This window comes from Arvicanthis niloticus, chromosome 16, assembly GCF_011762505.2.
Source record: "Arvicanthis niloticus isolate mArvNil1 chromosome 16, mArvNil1.pat.X, whole genome shotgun sequence".
Classification (NCBI taxonomy): domain Eukaryota; kingdom Metazoa; phylum Chordata; class Mammalia; order Rodentia; family Muridae; genus Arvicanthis; species Arvicanthis niloticus.
In genome coordinates, this window is record NC_047673.1 from 18,620,931 (window position 1) to 18,642,368 (window position 21,438).

Here is a 21,438-nt window from a genome sequence, read left to right on the forward strand (position 1 = left end):
AATATACATACATCAACAAGTAGCAATTGCTATGGCGGCAGCAGTATGTACCAGCTCATATCATGGAGAAAATTCATTGATGTGATGAGTCAATGTCTCCTCTCCTGTCCTCATCTCTTCATCCTCCTTCTCCTCCTTCCCATATTATTCTTCTTGAGATGGGGTCTCATGTGTCCCAGGCTGGCCTAGAACTCACTATGTAGCCAAGGCTGACCTTGACTTTTTGGATGTTCTTGCCTCCTCTCCGGTCCTGGAGTTATAGGTGTGAGCTACCACACCTGTTTTGTCAATTCTTTCTTACCCGTTTTTGTTTTGTTTTTAGAGAAAGGCTTGCATCAACTTGTTTTGTCCCTGAATCTCATGTTGCTCAACAAATGGCTTCACATAGCTTAGGTTCATACATCAAATCTGCCTTTTTTGGGGAATCTCTTTTGCCCTATCCAGTTTCATAGCCCTGGATCAGGATGGCACCAGAAAAAGATACTGGTTGTCCTTACGATTTGAACAGTTCAGGTTTTGTTAAGTACTTGTACTCACCATTTCACTGTAAACCCTACCAACTCTTCAAAATAATCCCAGCTTTGTAAGTGAGCATGCTGATGCCCCAGATGTTTTATGATAAGGTAGGACTTCTGTTGGCCTGAGCCTTCTGCCAGAAATCCCACTGTGTGACTTGAACATGAAATGTACCCCAAAGGCTCATGTGTGATCCCCAGCTGCCAATGCTATTTTGGATCATGGTGAAGTTTTTAAGAGTTGGGGATTAGCTGAAAGAAGTAGGTCACTGAGACCAGGTCTTGAAGATTATGGCTGGTCCCTGGTCCCTCCCCCTCTCTCAGCTTCCTGTCTGCCATGAAGTGAGCAGATTTTAACACATGTTTCTGCTGCTGTGATGCTTTCCCAAAACATGTGGGGATATATACAGACTGAGGCTCTGGGATCATGAGCCGAAGCCAATCCCCATCATCTTACATTGGTTGTATCAGATGTTTTGTTACAGCAATGATAAGTTTAACACAGAGAAATATCTTATTGTATCAAGTTACAATCACTCTAAGGACAAAAGGAAACACTTGTGAGGTTCTATAGTGTGACTGAGAAGTGTAAAGCCACACCCCTTAATTCTGGATCCTACAACCCACCCAATCACACCAATGAGATATTCTGAATGGGATGGACATCTTTGTTCCATACTACTTTGCCCAAGAGACCAGAAGCACCATTTAGTATTTGTTATTTAGTGAAAAACACCAACCAGCTTAGGATACTGTCTTCTAGAAGTAGCCTCCAATTTTGCAAGTAAAGATTACAAATAAACATTTCTGGATCTGGTAAAGACTTTCCAGCTCCCCTGCCACTGGACTGTGTAGACATATATCCTATCCAAATCCCAGCTTTTGGAAGCCAGGATCAACAGGTGTGAGTGTGTTTGTTTGAAGCAGATGCTGAACACCATGTGCCAAAGAGGAAAGACTGAATTGATCTTGCTTCTGGCTTCAAGCATGGAGTTCACTTCTCAAGACCCCCTTCAAACCTCTCAAATGGCCTGGGCATTCCTATGGCTACTTTGTTCTTAGTTCCAGTTACAGGAATAGGTGGTTTCCAATACAACAAACTCTGATAGATTTAAGTTGATCAACAGCAGCCTGAATGTCAGGTTAACATGCCTCACCATTAAGGTCCATTCTTTATCATGAGCATGGAGAGACTGAAGTTACAAGACATTTATTCTATTTTGACTGTGTCTGCTCTCAAGCAGTTCTCAACAGAATAACTAAGATCGATGTTAACAAAGCCGCCCATGTCTTCTCTCAGAAAATGCATCTATCAGTAGAACCCATGATCTGTAGAGAGTCTGCCATAGTCAAGATTGGACAAGATATTTTGCATTTATTACCCCATCTTATTCTTGTAACTTTATAGTTGGCATCTCCACAACATGGGGAACTATATTAAAGGGTCTCAGCATTAGGAAGGCTGAGAACCAGTGGTTTAAAGCTTTTATGATTTGACTATAACCCCCCCCCCCCAGACTCATGTATTTGAACAGTGGGTGCCCAGCTAGAATCCTTGTTTCAGAAGGTTGTGGAACATTTATGAGGTGACTTAGAAGTATGCATCGTAGGGCAGACCTTGGGCTATGGACCAGCCCTGCTTCCATCCTTAGCTCTTTGTTTCCTGATCCACCAACATGTTGGGAAACAGTCTCTTGTTCTCATGGCCATGCCCTCCGCACTATGATGGACACTCCTGCTACCATAAGCTAAAGTAAACCCTTCCTTCCTGATGTTATCTCTGTCATACAGTCCCTCACAGTGCCAAGATGTGTAACCAATGCGAAGATGAACATCCTTAACCACACTTCAAAGACAGTACTCTAGAGTTCGGGTAGATAAAAGATGTGGCCTAAGACAGTGATGTTAGTAAGAGTCAAAGCTAAGACTGTACAGCGAACACTGACAGTAAATGGCGAAGCGAAAATTGTACAGTGGATTAGAGAAAAACAGTGCTTGTTATCTTCCAGAGAACATGATGGTGGGCTCAGCTGGCGTGCTCAGGAAACTAGGCACTCTCCTATGACACAGGCAAATGGGCTCCAATTACTGCTTAAGGAAAACAGAAGCAGGGAGCACCCGGGTACTGAAGTCACAAGAAGTTGAATAATTGACAGCCCTCACTGGAGTGAGCTAAAATGTGGCTTTAAAGTTTTTCCTCTCAGTTCATCTGGGTCTGAATCATCTTTATATTCTCCACAGCGTCTTGCATGAAGCTTTGCAGTGTGATTAGGTGCTAAATAAATATTTGTAGAGGAAAGAAAGGACGATAGAAACTAAACTATTTGGGCAACAGCAAGAAAAACAGAAACAGAGTAAGTGTTGGTGAAGGGTCCTTTACACCCTCAGAGTGCCAATCCACTGCTTGGTTCTTAACACCCTTTCCTTGGGAAGACTGTTGAGAGCCTTCTGTTACCAGCACATAGACCTTCTCCATGAACTAACATGCCTATCCAACCATTTAAGAAATAATAGTCTATGAGGGACCATTTCCGGATGAGCCTGTCACACAGCTCTCAGCCTGAATCTCCCCAGTTACTGCATAAGGCGAGAAGGGAGTGAATCTGTGTTATTCTGCTCTGGATTCTTCTGCACACCCAGGGCACTGCCCTGTTTCATGGCAGGGCTCCACAAACCTGGCGTGATAAACAAGCTTTTCTAGAACAGACACTCTGTAAATTCTCTTAATGACCACATGTCCCATGACCCACCACTTGCTTCAGACACCGTAAACAACAGCCCCTACTTGATGCAGGTCAGATGGGGGCCACCCTGGTAGGACAGTGACACAGCCCCTCTTTAAAGAGTTCTTGAGCCTGGTAAGGTAACTACAGGAACTGACTTTCTCCTCTTTACCAGATACTTTGCTAAGGCCCCTTGGGGAGGGATCCAAGCTGGAGTGATAGCCTGTTTTCTTTAAGTGAGAGTGAAGCCTTACTCTGAATGCTACAGGAGTTCTTGAAGCTTGAAGTGTTCAATTTTACTTCGCTCTGCCCCCAGTATAATCCATTGAAAGGGCACTGTCCTTCAGGCCTTTCAGCTGGGCTGACAGCTGCCCGCTGATTAATTGACAGGTTAAAAAGATTGATTCCACATGTCAGTGCTGTAACCCTGCCAGAACAATACAGCTGTCACTTGGGCTGTAAAACAGACGCTTACATTAGCAGTCCTGACAGAGCTGCGTGTGGACACATGCACCTGCCTTTATGGAGAGCCGAAATGCACGGCCAGGCTAAGATTAATGGTCTTGAAAGCAATGTTGGAAGAACAAATACATGTTTCTGATGGAAACAGTGGTGGCCATGCTGCCTTGGCACATTCTTGGTCCACAGATGGAGGTCAGTGGCAAGCCATCAATGGTGCAGGGTACAAGGTAGGGTTTCAACAGTTGTCTACAGTTGCCACCTGTACTTCTAAGACCTGGTTGCTCCAACACTCATTTACATGCAGCTTCCTGCCTTCAGAGTTCAGCTGAAACTATCTCTTATCCCAGGGCTAAGCCTCTTCAGGGTAGCGGTATGCATACAACCAGGCCACTGTCAGACCAGTGTGGTTATACAATGGTCACTTGAAATCTCAGTGAACAAGAACAATCAATACACAAAATGACCAAAACTTATGAATGTCAAAGCAGGACAGACCCCCCCCCCCAAGGTCTACAGACAACTGTGTTTTCCCTAGGAGATTGTAGGGTAGTGGTTCTCAACCTTCCTGATACTGCCACCCCTTTAGTAAAGTTCCTCATGTTGTGGTGACCCCCCCCCTCCAACCATAAAATGATTTTAGTTGCTACTTCATAACTGTAATGTTGCTACTGTTATGAATCATAATGTAAATATTTTTGGCGATAGAGGTTTGCCCAAGGGGTCTTGACCCACAGCTTGAGAACCATCCTAGGGTCTACCTAGGATGTCTGAACATGCATAGGCTTTCCCATAGCATTTCAGAGCAGTTTAAATGCATGCAAGGAACTTCAAAAGAGAACCAACCACCTTAGCATAATCCTTCCATTTTCAAAATTGAAACAGACTGAAGTGGCCACTAGATAATTAGAACAGCCAGGGTCAAATCTCCCTGAAGACTCTAGGAACTTTTATTTTTCTTTCTCCAGATTCAGATAGAAACCAGATCTCATCCCTTCCACTTCCGCCCTTCTTTCAGACTCAGAGAGTTGCCTTATGGGTAAGTGACCAGGTGTCTGAGCTCCGTCAGCAGGACAGAACAATAGCTAGGGTCACTCCCCGACTTGGGTCTGTGAGAGCCCAGAATCTTTACAAAATATTGACTAATTTTATGTGTTGCGCTCCAAGTACCCCACAATTTCCCATCTTGAAAATGGCGCTTCCCTCAAAGTGTAAAATTCTGTTGCATAGAGCAATGTTTTATTACCTTGGTGACAAATTACAAGTATTTGGGAAATGCTGAGAAATTTAGTACTGGGTCCTGCAGCAAAGGCTTGTAAATCAGAATTTTAAGCATTGAGTTCGGGAATCTATATTTCTAGTGAACTTCCCAACTGACTCTCATGCAACCTGGTAGCCTCAGCTGCCAAGCCCACTCTAATGTCTCACTTGATAAAGTTTCGTCTGTGAGGAACAGGCTCTACACAGAGGACTCTGGGAATGGTTTCATCAGCCAAGCTGCCAGAGAATATTCATGCTGCAATCCACCTGGCAGAAGATCAGCAGCAGGCCAAGCTACTGAGCGGTGGATGAATGTGTATGGGTAGTGTTTATTAATAATTTAAAGTGTGACAAATGTTTTCAGTTTCAAGAAGAGACCTCAAAAAGCAAATTTTGGCCCTAGGTTTCAAACACCCGAGTCTAAGTGACAAGTCAAGACAGGAAAGAATGTGAGATTTCTCCAGGTCCGTCTAGTCTTATCAAAAAGTAAAGAAATAAGGATACCACCTTAAATTGAGAGGAAGAATCCCTGGGTCTCAAAAAAGGGAGACGATGGAGAGTCACCAAGGAGGGACTTCCACCTGGGTTAGTCATGAGTAATAGCGATAGGCTTTCTAGAGTAGAACAGTCTATAAGAGAGCCCTGTATCCTTATCTCCATTCCAGCTCTCTTCATTCCCATGACAAAGGACAGATAGAACCAGCCCTTGTGTGTGTTAGATGTTTTGCTGCTATGACAAATATATGAAATTATTATTTATTATTCACTTTTTGTGTGTGAATGTATATACATGTTATTGTATATATATACAATATATATATCCTTATGTGTGATAATGTGCATATGTGTGTGGGTCAGGGGTCAACCTTAGGTGTTGTTCCCCAGGCAACATCCTGTCATTTGAGGCAGGGTATCTCACTGACATGTAGCTCACGGAGAAATCTAGACTTGCTGGCCAGCAAGTCCCAAGCAACTTAATAAAAGTTATGTAAACAGTACTTTTCTATTTTCACTTAAAGGAAGGACTTCATATAGATTACTGATGTCACTACCATTACTCAATGGAGACATTATTAAATGGAATAAGGCCCATCTGGACACACATACTGTGATACTGCAGTAGTCTTGATAGCCATGGCAGCTCCTATGTAGCTAATAGGTGTAGACCATATTCCACATGGATACATTGAACGAAGAGGCGCCCACATCCCAGACAGGACAAAGCAGAAAGATCACATTTTGTTGGGCTATTCAGAAGAGTATTCAAATGACAAGAAGAGTATTTCTGGAATTTTCCATTGATTATTTTTGGATCAAAGTTGCATCTGGATAACTGACCGGACAGGAAGTCAAATCTCAGATAAGGGATGCTGACTTGTATGTGGCTTTGCTGAAAATATTCCCAGCGTGAGACTCAGCCTCCTCTGAGCCCACCGCACGCCCCTTCCTTCTCCGTGCTAAACCACCACAGGGTCGCTGAGCATCGCCGCACACAGCAGTTTCAAACTTCCACTAGCCTGTCATTTATTTCTAGCTGCTGTCCAGGAAACAGGTTCTAAGGGGGATGTGGTAGGAGACGGGGCACAGTCAGACTTTCCTCCTTGCTTTCCACTCCCTGGCCTGAGTTTCTCTTGAGAAAGGTTCTAACCCCGGCTGGGTGGCCCCAGAGAAATGAGATTTGGGCCTGAACAGGCTTTGCCATAAGTCTCTTCAGAGCTTTTATGGTGAGATTCAGTATAGATATACAGATCAATTATCTTAAAAGCAGCGAGGAGGCCTATCAAATATTTCTAACTTTAAACAGGTTTATTTCCATCTGCACTTATCTCTGCTATTTAAACTCCATTGCTTGCAGTTAATCTTATGTAATGCAGCATAAGAGGGCTTATTTACTTTCTAATGACATCAATTGGCCATAAATATCAGACATCCAAGGTTCGCTGAAGCTGTGGGGACAGTTTTCCATTCTTCCTTGACATTTGACTATTTGCAGAGCTTTCTCCTCTGTTTGTTCTTGTGTGACTCACTTATCGGCTGTCATAGGCCCGTGTTCGATTTATTTAAATTGAATGAATAAGTACATTAGGCAAGGCTGTCAGGAGGAGAGAGAATGGAACTCATTGGGATGAGTGATAAGTCAACATTGCAAGAGCGAGTCTCAGCAAAAGTGCACAAATCAAAATACTAACTGGAGGTGAGAGACAGCACAGGCCTGCCAGGTGCACAGACATCCGGGTCCTGGAGCTCTGAGGATGGGCGTTCTCTGTATCTGAGGTTTCCACAAATCCCAGGAAAGCTAAAGGCAGAATTCTTGCAACAAGAGTGGTTGCTGGATCTACACATGATTTAAAGCCCCCGAAGTGAAGAAATTAGCTAACATCTGAGTAGGTTTAGAATCAAACATTTCATTCATGCCATCATTTAATTCTTATTGATAGCTCTGTGCCCCTCCTCCCATTTTATAGGCTAGCATTTTGAGGCTCATAGCTCGTCAATCCCACCTGAGGTTACTGGACCCTGCATGCAATACTTTCCTTACCTCACTCCGTCGCCACTTGAAAACCAGAGCCCAGCATCAGTCACAACACATCTCTGCATGGATTCATCACACAGTGAACTTGGGGGCTTCTCAGAGAGGACAATGCTCTTTAACTGGCATGTGGCTGCACGATTACCTTTGGTTGAGATTCTTTTCACACCCCCATCTCATTTGGGGACCCCGATATCTAAGGCACTCATTATGCTTTCAGCCTTGGCAAATACTTGTGTGAAAGGTTAAAATACAATCCCATGGAACTTTCATTTCAACCAGTGTCTGCTGCATAGAAGACAATTGTCCACAATAGTATCTTCTAAACATTCCATTTCTTCCTGGCTGTCACTGGGGAATGTGCCAAGAATTCAGACCCCTAAATTTCTCTGATGTTCTCAATAGAAGGGAGTAGCAACAACCTCTCATGTGGAGAAAGGGGGTGGGGGGAGTCTCTCTCAAGTGTCAATCTATTTCCTTGTGTGAATTCTTTCATTCATTCAATACCCAAGTACTGTACTAGTCAGTGGAAATTCAATGGTAGGAAATATAGCTGAGTTCCTTGCAGAGACTGACATGAACCCAGTGGCCATGCTGGTGAATAGACAATCAAAATTATCTTGTGGAGAAATGTGCCTGAGAGTGGAAGTAAACAAAGGAGAGAACCAAGTATATTTCCCCCTTTAGCTGAGAAGCAATGAGCTCATTGAAGAAGTAAAATCATATTCAATATACAAAGAAGAGCATCTCAAAGAGAGGAATTTATTCAAGCCTGGGAGCCAGGAACAGTGGCCTCAGGTAAGGCTGGCCGATTGTGTGGGTGCTGAGCAGTGAAGGGCCTTCTAGATCAGTAACTCCTTTGTTCTTTAGCAAATCAATAGGAAAGGACTGGAGACTAAAGCAAAGTGAACAATGAATACAGGGCAGACTGGACTTGCAAAAGCCAGTTAGGACGGTCTCTAGCAGCTGAAATGAGAAAGACAGTGGCCGTCAGAATGGGTGGGGTGGTAATAGAGATGAAGGGCAAGGAGATGGCCAAGCAGATAAGACTTGGTGATGACCTTCGATATGGGGTTCAGAAAGGTGCATCTCAACAGATGTCAGTTGGACACTGGTACTCAGTGAGGTATCCCCTCAAATAGGCACTAGAAAGCTTTCAAAAGTCTTAATGAGATCTTCAAACAATGTCATTGCTACTGCTGTGAATTCAAACACTCTTGGGGCTATGGTTGCTCCCCTCTTCTTTTCTCTTTGTACCAATATATTTAAGGTTAATGATCTCATGAAAATACCTCTTGTAAAATCACATGTCTCGAAATCAACATGCCCCAAGCTCCCTGGTTGAGGTACTCCTTTATCTTCTGGCTCTCTAATAGAAGTGTTCCTTCATCTTCTAGCTCCCTCATAGAGGTGTTTCTCTGTCTCATAAGACTCCTACCAGAGACCTGTCAAGATCACCAAGAGGCACACAATGACATCCATTCTCTAGGGAATATTGTAAACCCCAATTCATTGCTGACCGATAACCAGCGGCTATCACACTTGGATTGGTCAACACTAGACTCATTTCCAACAATCTCAAATGAAAGAAACATGAGAACTAAAACAGTTGAACTCAAGCCCTTTCCTTAGTAGCAAATTGGGTAGAATTTCCGTCAAGTCATCTACAGGTGACCAAGACAAATTGTTCAGAGCTTTCATGTATAAAATGCCATGTTAATGTCCAATGAATTCTATTTTTATCATAAATCAGCAAAAAAATTCTTTTTACTTCCCAAAATACAGATGAGAAAGTTTTGAAAAGTTCATCAAGTTGCTTTTATGTGCTAAGACTTATAGCTAAATTGCTTCCCTGGCTCCTTACACTCTTTTAGTCCTTTGTCTTTGACGATTTTGCTGAAAGTTTTCTACTTGATTGTTCACTACCTCCAAACAAGTAGATTACAGATAGGCTATTGCTGCATCAAGAAGTCCTATGAATCGCCAGAAGATTCCTGTGTGTGGATTTTGAGATTCTCTTAGCTAGGATGAGTTTTATCTAGCTAGTTCCAGCTAAGGGAATGAACCTGTCATACTCAAAGCCTGATATGAAGGATTGCCCTTCAATCCATAGGCTTTGATAACCAGGCAATGACCTGAGCCAAACAACACCTCACCTCAGATACCACTTTTTTACCTTTGCCCACCTCTCCAGCATTTCAGTCCAATCAATTGATCAACACAAGCTTCACTTTCTTCATGAAACCACCCGTCTGTGACAGCCTCAGTACCAGATGTAGACAAGAAGAGTCATCTTCTTAGTCAGGGCTGACAGCCATCACCATGTGTGTGGAGTATTTTAGGACAAGACCCAAGCCAAGTACTTCTCAGCTAATAGCTATTGGGGGTTGGTCTGTCTCCTCCAGTCAGGAGGAGGCTTCAGTGATGAGGATGAAGATGCTTTGGGGGCTCAGCCACACAGTGGAGAAGCTGGCATTGTCTAGCCTGATGCCCAAAAAACAGAACCCTTAGGACTCCAAAAGAGTTACAGGCATAAAGACAAGTACCCATATTAAACAGATAGAAAGTGAGAGAAAGAAACTGAGGGAAAGATGTATCACACCCCTGCCCCCTGCCTAAAAAAATATTAGCTAGGACTAGATTTCAGACGATTACAATGTCCTGGGATGCTATTAACAGATGGACTAGGTATAGGAAGCCCATGGCAGAATACAAAATAAGGAATGAAAACAGCCGTGGATGGGGAGGAGCAAAGCCCTCTGACCATATGCTTGCCTGCCCTTTCTCAACTAAATCAACATGGTAGGCACTTTAAGTGACAGAACCCCATGCCCCATGCCCTAATTGGGAGAGAATGGGACCTAGGGTGCTGATTGAACTGTCCAGACTAGGAAAAGATGAAAAGAATTTCTCTTCTATGCTATTTGCATCTTTTCTTTCTCCCATCACAAGCCCACCATCCCACTTCTCCAAACTTCAGGCCCTTAATTTTCATCTTGTGTAACTGGTGACATTAGCTGGCTGGGATACCCACCAAATCCGGGAATTCCTCCATCCTTCCGCACAGAGGGAGCTGGAGGCAGGAAGCAAAGGAATCCACGTGTCTTGAGCAGCCCTCCCCACACCACCTGGAAATACTGGCATCTCCCCAAAGGACTGCCTTTCCAAGAGCCAAGGAAATCCCAAAGCTGTGCCTTCAGGCCACAAATAAGGCAGGCGATCTGGCTCTCCTCCCTGTCACTGGCCTGAAATGTCCACTGTGACCTTGGCGTTGCTAAAGCCATAGATGACCCGAACTTTTCCTATCCCTCCCTGGCTCACCTTCCTCTAGAAAAACAGCCCACGTACTGGGGTGGGTAGTGGGGGGAGGGCCTTGCCTTCTCACCCTTTGTAGGCGCCAGGCCAGGCAAGGACGAGCCCCCTGCAAGGCAGGCTCAGGATCCGAGCCAGGGGTGTGCACACAATCTTGGGAGACAGATGGCCCAGCGTGTGGGCCGGCAGATAGAGGCTCCTGCTCCTGTCAAGATGACACTCAAAAGTACATCCCCGTCATCGCAGGTTGTCAGTGGTGTGTCAGCGCAAGATGCCGTGTGTGTTTTTGGACACTGTGTAAGTTTGGGAGACTGAGCTGGGTCCCACTTCCATAGCAACGACAAAATTCCAGCCCTAGTCTTCGAGTTAGTGTCAGACAACACGGGGGGAGTGGCAGGCAGAGAGGGGTGTCACTCCGAGCAAAGAGCAGCATCGCTGTGGTGAGGGTGGGCAGGAGGCCTGTTTCTGGAAGTCTGTGTGGAGACCGTGTGTGGGCACAAAATGACAGAAGGCAGGAGCTAATGGCTGAACTCAGGGGAAAAGCAATCTGCTGACTTGAGCATGCTGAGGTACTATGGGGTTTCCTGAGCCCTGGAACTATCCAAAAATCCCTGAGGATCTTCTGGGTTCAGAAGAAACTCCCAGTTGGCTCAAACTTTATGAAGCACATTCGAGGAGCTGACTTGAAGATATAAAGGGAAGGAATTGAATATGAAAGGTAAAATACTGGATTCCCCCAGGACAGTAACAAGACACAGATGATAAATATATGTGGCTTTTTCAAAAGGAGCTACTTTTACACAAACTCTGGGAATAGGGTTATTCATGTCTGGATGGCTAAGGTTTTGTGTGGCCAAGAAAGAAGGCTGGGGTAATGACCCATTCATATAGCGTCTTTGCTTGTCTCCCTTAACCACTTAGTCACCACGTGTTTGAGTCTTAGCACTCTAGGGACCAGACAGCTTCTGTGTAGTCTGAATCCTGCCAAGTATCCAGCTATGCCATCTTGGGTAAGTCACTTCTCTCTAAGACTCACTTCACTTACCCCATAATAGAGAGATCCTGAAATGGAGGAATGGCTTGCTACAGGAACTTGGCCATGGGTGTGGTGGCAAGGGATCTTCTCTATTAGAGAAAGACTATTTTATTCTTGAAAGCATAGGACTGAATGTTTCTCGTGGGTTCAAACCTTAACCACCGGGGTGGTAAAAAATTAGGTTCTGAAGATATGATTAGCCAGTTGTGAGAGGAAGCTTTCCTTCCTTTATCCAGGCAGACCCCATGCCATCGTAGAGATTTTTGTAAGTAAAAGAAGGAAGCAGGAGATAGAGGAAGAGAAGATGTGATGAATGATAGAGGTTGGAATTATGAGATTACTGAGATCATGGGCAAAGGAATATTCACAGCCAGCAAAAGCTGGCAAAGGCCAGGAAGTCTTATCCTAAGGCTAGACTAGTCTTATCCTAGAATCCACAGGAGTAACACACTTCTGCTGACATCTTGAGTTTAGCAAGTGTCTTAGTTAAGGTTTTACTCCTGTGAACAGACACCATGACCAAGGCAACTCTTATAAGGACAACACTTAATTGAGGCTCCTTACAGGTTCAGAGCTTCAGTTCATTATCAACAAGACAGGAACATGGCAGCATCTAGGTAGGCATGGTGCAGGAGGAGCTGAGAGATCTCCATCTCTATCTGAAGGCTGCTAGCAGAATACTGACTTCCAGGCAGCTAGGATGAGGGTCTTAAGTCCATGCCCACAGTGACACACCTACTCCAACAAGGCTACACTAGTGCCACTCACTGGGCCAAGCATATACAAATCATCACGGCAAGTAAGGTGAACATCTACCATGCAGAACCATGAGACATGCAATTCTGGGTCAAAAAGCCATTATTATGGTAGTAAGCCATTATTCCGTACTTGTGGATGTGATAAGAAACTACACTTTCCTACAGTATAATCTGGCCATAAAACCTTCCTCTTCTCACCTTATTACAAATGTGTGAAGAAGCAGGCAAAGTCGGGTGCATTCATTGTGTCCTGCTAGAGTTCTTAACAATGCTCTGTACAGAGATATCATTCGCTCACTACTCATTTGTTTTAGTTCATTTAACAATAAACAAAGAAAATAGTTGAGCAGTCTTGCATTTGCAGAGTTTTGGAACAAGTGTAAGATGATTCAGTCAGAGAAGAAATCTGGCAGTAAGCACCCACATGCTTCCTATGTGAGCTGTGAGGTAGGAAGACTGCTGTCCTCAGCCTTGGTGTTTCTTTCCATGTTCTAATCATCCTGGAGTAGCCACACAGCCTCTGCTGCAATGACTTGGATGTCTACCTGGTGTCAAACGTCCAATAGGGGTGGGTGGGCACTCCCTTGTGCTGTAGGGTAGAGGGGACCTAAGCCAGAGGTTTCAGGATCACTGAGGAGAAGATAAGAATTCAGAGACTGCTTCTCAACCAGTATTCTTGTGAAAACATTTCATAGATTCTGAGGAAGGGGACATGAATAAGATAATTTCTGCTCCACACTAAAGGGACTTTACTGTCCAGGGTCACAGCTATGGAAGCAAATGAGCACGAGACAAGATTTCAAACAGAAAGTTTATGTAAGTTTAGCAAACTTCCTCAAGTTAAGCTTCAGGAATTTTTTTTTTTTTTTTTTACTCAAAGAATCAGGGCGAATAAATATGAAAATGAAAGGAAAAATCTAAACCAATCACTAATCAGTAATATAAAATTGTATTGTTATATAAATTATAAGAGACCCAGAAAAGAATTCACTCAACATTGCCAAGGATATTTGTAAAAAATTAAAAAACAAAGCAAAAAAAAAACCAACAACAACAACAACAACAACACAAACCCAACTAGCATCATTCTTAATAGCAAGTAATTGAACGAAGTCTTTCCCTTGAGGTCAAGGGAAAGATAAAGATGCCAGTTTTCAATGCTGCTAACAGCCAACTAGTTCTAGTTAAAAGAATTAGAGATGCAAAAAGTAAGAAGCAATCCAAATTGGAAGCAAATAAATGAAACCAAATGTATCTAGGAACAGAGTAAATCTATATGGAAAATCCAACATGTCCCTGAAGAAGCTAACATGACTAATATATAAATTCAGCAAAATTGTAGGGTACAAGTAAGCACACAAAATTACTGTGGTTTTGTGCACCTAAAATGGACAATCTGAAAATAAAATTAAGGATGCAATTTTGTTTATAACATCTAAAAAATAAATTATCCCCAAATAAATTTAGATAAGGAAGTAAAAAACTCACACACTGAAAACTGTACTATGTTACTGAAAGAAATCAAATACCTAGATAAATAGAAATATATCCTATGTTTATGAAATGAAAAATTAAGATTGTGAAAATGCAAGTACTCTTCAAAGTCCTCTGGACTCAGAATCTGACAAAAATCTCAACAATGTAAAAGCTAATCATTAGCTGCACTGGCCTTGTAAAAGGTTATAGGTACTCAAGACATCTGCAGTAGAAAAAGAGAAACTTTGAAAACTTACATCTAAACACTACAAACTCTCAGTATTCAAAACATTTGTGATACTAGTCTATGCAGGACACGTATATATGATAATGAAATGGGATGGAATTGCAAATCTGGTAATGGGTACATTCACATAGTATCTATGAAATCATGCCAAGATGACCAAGTCCATCGTATGAGGAAAGAGTCAATTCTCCAACAAATGGTGCAAGAACAACTTGATTTTCCCTGTACTTGAGTATATCTCACACCATATGCAAGCATTATCTTCAGCTAGATGAGCTACCTAAACACAGAAGCTAAGACCATAATACATTAGAAAGAAAAATAAGAGGTGCTTTATGACTCGAGGCTTCATGAAAGATCCTTAGACACGACACCAAAATGGTAAGCAACATATAAAACAGAAAAGTTGTATTTTGATCAAAATCTAAAACTTTATACATCAAAAAATACTACTAAGGTATTTGAAAAGACAATCCAGAGACTAGAATAAAGTATTTACAAATTATACATCTAAATGGAATGTAATATCCAGAAGACATAGTTAACATCTACAACTCAATAGTGAAAAAAATCACATGATTTTAAAGTGGACAAAGGACTTGAATGGATATTTTTTTAAAGATATTAAGATGGCAAAACTGGAGGAGAAATGCTTAACCACATCAGATTCTAGGAAAATAAAATTTAAAAATCATATTGATGTCATTACTATTTCTTATCTCTAGAATGGTTCTAATTTTTAAAATAGGGAGATAGAACAGATAGCAAATGATACTACGCATAGGTCACTTTAATCTCAAGGGAATAAGTGAGATATTTAGAGAGTAGACAAATATAGTGGTTTAAATGAGAATGTTCTCCACAGGCTTTGATATTTGATCCAAGTCTTGAGTCCCTAGTGGGTGGCACTGTTTGGGAAGGTTTATAGGATATGACCTTATTGAAGGGGCAGGGCAAGCTTTGAGAGTTTAAGGTCTCAAAGTACATTCATTTCATTCCCTTACTTCCTGCTTGCAGTTAAAGACATGATCCCTCAGCTTCACACTCCTGGCCCCGTGCCTGCCACTAGCTACCAGGCTTTCCTGCCATGATGAACTTCGACCCCACGGAATCAGAAGTGTAAATAAACTCTTTCTTCCTTAGATTGCCTTAGTCATGATGTCTTAACACACCAACAGAAAAGTCACCTATCCTATGAGGTGAATAACCACAAAAAGTCACAGGTGTTAGCAGCAAAGGACACTTGAACAGGTCCAACTGGAGAGGGGTCTGGAGTTCATTCAGGAAGTCTCAGCACCAAAGAGTGATGTTCATCTATAAAGCTGAGCGAGCACATTGCTGAAGGTAGAAACCACAGCTTAAGTCTAAAGGAAATATACACAAGAAATATATTCACTACCTTCAGTATCAATTAATTTAAAGGAGACAGAGAGAGAGAGAGAGAGAGAGAGAGAGAGAGATCAAAGTGGGACAGATTTAAAAATACTGTTAATGGTGGACTCTGAGCAGATTTGCTTACAACATAGGAATCATAGAATCCAGATACACATATAATGGCCTCAAAAGTCCTCTCTTGAATGGGAGCAGAGACAAGAATCCTTTTTGAAAGACCACTGGTACCCGGTGGCTGGGTGGTTCTAGAGGCAAAGGTTCCTTCCTGCACAGCCCAATTTGGAAACTCAGGTCAAGTGTTGGGGGACTCTGAGACCTGACCTATAGAATTTCACTAGCCACGAAAAAAAAAATACTTTGAATAAGAATTTCAGTTGGTAGAAATCTAGTCTGAGCTATAGACTAAAGCAAGGCTTACTAGGTCCCTGGAAGATGATTGAGCAGTGTAAAGAGCTTAAAGGTACTATGCTCCAAAGCATGTAGGGGTGGGAGGGATGGTCTTCCTTATAACCCTACCAATATCCAGAGAGAGAAAAACAGAGGAATAATAACCACTGCCCCGTGCTTTGGTTGCAAAGCAAACAAGACAAAGATCAACACAGAGATGGAAAGACCACAAAGACTCTGCTTCTATTAGAAGACATCAACGCAACCAGGCAGCAAAACAAAGTCAGGATTGCATAGCAACAGACTCTGTACCTATTACCCTATAAGTGAGGCATAGAGACAGAATCTGCATCCTGTTGCATTGAGATGGACATGAGAATGTCCTCCACAGGCTTTGATATTTGATCCAAGTCTTAAGTCCCCAGTGGGTGGCACTGTTTGGGAAGGTTTACAGGGTGTGATGGTGGGACAAGTAAGGTGACTTAGACTTTATGTTTCTGGCCTGGCTTTGGTGGGCTCTTCTTCTCAAGTAAGCCTGGACCTTTAGAATTCAACTTCATGTTTGTATAACTCTATTGGAGCAAGAATCCTAAGTCAGGTTAGTGAGAATGCTCTACTCTTGATATTTGATCAAGCTGTCCTGCCCTGAGGAAGAGCCCTGACAAGTTGGTTTAAGCAAAATCTCACTTCTGTGATGTTTTCCCCTCATGATTTTCTATGTACTGACTTCTATCTGGACCTTAGCTGTACTTTCTCAGTTATCCTTACTGTATTTGTAATACAGAGCATCTTTATATTTTATCTATGTCCCCATACTGAAAAAAATCCTTAATTACCAAACAAAAAGAAACTACAAAAACATACAAACCCAATGAGACTGAACAACATACTCTAAAGGGATAGTTTATCAGAAAGATCAGGAGGGAATCTAAAAGTTCTGTAATTAAATGAAAATAAAACTATAACACAGAAGACCTGTAGGATGAAAACAATGCTAAATCAGTCATTTATGGCTAAAAATCCCTAAATTAAGAAGTTAGAGAGCTTTCAAATAGTGATGTACCTCAGGGTGTTAGAAAAGGAAGAACAAGTTAAATTCAAAGGGAAATAAATAATAAAAACTCAGAAAGAAATTAATGAAACAGAAGCTAAAAATAATATAAAATATCAATAAAACAAGCAGTTGATTCTTTGAAAACATAAATAAATTGAATATCCCTTAAGCAAACTAGCCAAGAGAATTAAAGATTTAAATCAATAAAATTGAGATGTGAAAACAGATGCAATAAAATAAATACTAAGGAATGTTAGAGGATCATTAGGGAATAATTTGAAAGCCTATATTCTAATAAATTGGAAAATCTTAAGAGAAATGGATACATGGATAGCTCATTTGTCCCACCGAAATTAAACCTGATGATATAAACAACTTAAGCATTCTGTAACAAGCATTAAAGTGTAATAAGGTCTCTCAAAAAGTAACAAAACAAAATAAAACAAACAAGCAAATAAAAAAACACGCAAACATCCCAGGCTTCGACGGTTTTACTGATGATCTCCTCAAGACCTTAAGAGAACTCATGAAACTTCTCCAAATATGTATAAGGAAGAAACACAACCAAGCTCACTTCATGAAGTCAGTATTGTTCTGCCAAAAGCTATCTAAGGGTACAACACAAAAAAATTAGAGGTCATATCTTCTTTATAGTCATATAAACATAGATGCAAAGATTCTCAACTAAATGTCTACAAATCACATTCAATAACACACTGAGATGATCATTCTCCATGACTGAGTTGACTTCAGTACAAGGACTGGAGAATACTTTAAATATAAAAGTCATGAAATACACCACATAAATATAAACTTAAGGAAGGTAATAGGCAGGGATCACATGATCATCTCCATCAGTGCAGAAAAGACCTTTGATAGAGTTCAACATCTTTCCATAATTAAAAGCAATGAAGAAACTAAGAATAGAAGGAACATAGCTCAAACAATAAAGGTTATATGCAAAACCCCCATCATACTATACTTACACTTATACTATATAACTATAATCTTATACTATAGAAAAATTGCAAGGCATTACCTCTAAAATCAAGAATGAATTATAGATGCCTACATCCTCCACTTTTATTCAATATATGCTTAAACTCTTAGCTAGAGAAGTAATACAAGAGAAAAAAAAATAAAAGCCTTCAAATGGAAAAGAAGTCAAATTATCCTATCTACAGAATATGATCCTGTACACAAGAGATCCTAATGACTCCATTGGAAAACTAATAAACAACTTTCTTCAAAGTAACGAGATACAAAGTCAACTTGTAAAAAGCAGTAGCTTTTGTAAATGTCAATAATGAGCATGCTGAGGAGAGACTCAGGGGAAATCTCATTTGCAGCATCATCAAAGCATAAACAAATAATTCAAATACTTAAGTATAAGCCTAACCATGGAAGAGAAATAAATCTACAGCAAAGTTTCTAAGTGCTTAATAAAGAACATGAAGGAGACACTAGAAGATGGAATGTCCTCCCCTGATACTGGATGAGCAGAATTTTTATTGTGAAAATGGCTACATTTTCAAAAAGCAATCTACATATCCACTTCAAACCCCATCAAAAGTAAAAAAAAGCTTCTACCCATGAATAGAAAATTATTCTTAAAATTTATGAATAACTAAAGCAGAAAGAACATAGTTAAGACCATAGTAAAATAATATGGTACTGGTACCAAAACAGTGACCCAGAATAGAGTAAAAGACCCTGGCACCAAAACAGACAGGCTGATCAATAAATAGAATAAATTTACGTATCTACAGCTCCCTGAGTTTTGATATTGATGGTTTGATAAAGACACAAATATTGGAGAAAAGATAACTTCTTCAACAAATTTACGCTCAGACACTGGACACCCACATGTAGAAGAATAAAGTTAGATTCCTGTCACTACCATTATACAAATAAGTTCAAATTGGATCAAAGACCTTAATGTAAGTCCAAAACCTGAAAATGCCAGAGGGAGCACAGGCCAAATAATTGAAGATGCATTCATAGTTAAGTGTTTTCTGAAGAAGTTCAGAGGATAATAACAAAACTGACAAACAGAATTACACAAAATCAAAAATCTGCGTCATTAAGGAAGCAACTAAGTGAAGACATAGCCTAGAGAATAGGAGAGAATCTTTGCTTTAGCTATATGTCTGACAAAAGGTTAATCTGTATTATATATAAAGAACTCAGAGAGCTAAATATCAAAAACATCAGAATTCAAATTTAACCAATGAATGGGATAATGATATCAATATACAGTTCTCAAAAAATGAACACAAATGGACAATAAACATGTTTGAAGTGTTTATCATATTAGCCATCCAGGAAATAAAATTTAAAAAATTTAGGTCACATATCAATACAGTCAGTATGGTAATCATTAAGAAAACAAATAATAGGACTCACTATCTTTGTCAGGGTTTCTATTCCTGCACAAACATCATGATCAAAAAGCAAGTTGTGGAGAAAAGGGTTTTTTTAGCTTACACTTCCACATTGCTGTTCATCACCAAAGGAAGTCAGGACTGGAACTCAGGCAGGTCAGGAAGCAGGAGCTGATGCAGAAGCCATAGAGTGATGTTACTTACTGGCTTGCTTTCCCTGTCTTGCTCAGCTTGCTTTCTTATAGAACACAGGACCACCAGCCCAGGTATGGCATCTCCCACAATGAGCCCACTCACCCTTTACCACCAATTGAAAAAATGACTTGCAGCTGGATGTTGTGGAGGCATTTCCTCAAGAGATGCTCCTTTCTCTGTGATAACTCCAGCTTGTGTCAAGTTGACACAAAAAACCAGTCAGTACACCGGCCATTGGAATTACTCCAGCATCTATGGAATCTGTGTGAAGGTTTTTATGATCTAGCACTCAATACCACTCCTAGGAATATACCCTAAAAGAATCCAAGTCAGCCTACTACAGAAATGTCTGACCATCCGTGTGTATATCTTATAGCATTATTTATCATAGCACTGGTAATGGAATCAGTCTAAGTATCATGTAATAGATGAGTTGATTTTTAAAATGTGATGTTGTTGAAATAAGAATGGCCTCCATAGGCTGACACGTTTGAATGCTTGGTCATTAGGGAGTGGTATGACTTGAGAGGGATTAGGGGGTGTGGCCTTGTTGGAGTAGGTGTGGTTTTGTAGAAGCAAGTGTATCACTTGGGGTGGAACTTTGAGGTTTCAGAAGCCCAAGCCAAGCCCAGACTCTCTCTTCCTGCTGCCTGCCAATCTTGATGTAGAACTCTTAGCTCCTTATCCAGCACCATGTCTGCACGTGTGCCACCATGCTGATAATTTATTAAACCCCTGAGACTGTAAGCAAGTCGCAATTAAATGCTTTTCTTTGTGAGGGTTGCCATGGTCATGGTGTCTCTTCACAGCAATAGAACACTGACTAAGACACGTAGTAAATGTCCGCAATAGAGTTTTTCTCTCGTCATAAAGAAGAATGGAAATGTCATTTGCAAGGAAATGAATTCATCTGAAGATCAGCAGACTAAGCCAAATAAGGCAGATCCAGAAAGACAAATAACTGTTTTGTCTCATATGTAGATTTCAAATCTCATATAGATGCATGGATGCAGAAGCAAGACTACCTATGGGCGGGACTCAGGCAAACAGCAAGGGAGAATACCATGACAATGTACACAATACACACAATCAAAAATGTCTTTTTACCACTCATGATATATACAATGAGTGTATGTGAAAAAAAGAAAAAAATCGTATTTTCTATTATAAGGTCAAAATAGTAAATGTTGGTGAGGACATGCTGTATCAACAATGAGTCTCGAAAACTTTATTCTAAGTAAAATAAGCCAGACACAGAAGGATGAATAGTGTATGCACGTAACTGAAGAGGCTAGACCAAAGTCATTCATGGGGAAAGAGACATAAAGTCATCACAACCTAAGGATGGAGGTTGGACCCATGGCTTCAGGAAAGAGTTTCTGTTTGTAGTGCTGAAAAAAAAAAACTGAATTAGACAGTGGAGATAACTGCACAGCATTGCAAACATAATAGATACATTTGCATGCATTGTAGTTAATACAAGAGCAAAATATGAAAGCAGATATTTTAGATCATATATTTAACTATGACTAAAAAAAACTTGCAAAACTGTACAGACACGAGTAAAACCAAGATACATGTGACCTGAGAAAGTCAAGTGTATGCTGGGGGATGTGTGCATAATGGATGATCCACCAGGCTAACATCTAGCTGGGAGGGGGTCCCGAGCCTTGCTAGACAGTAGGGCAACCAGAGTGCGTGCTGTAGGCT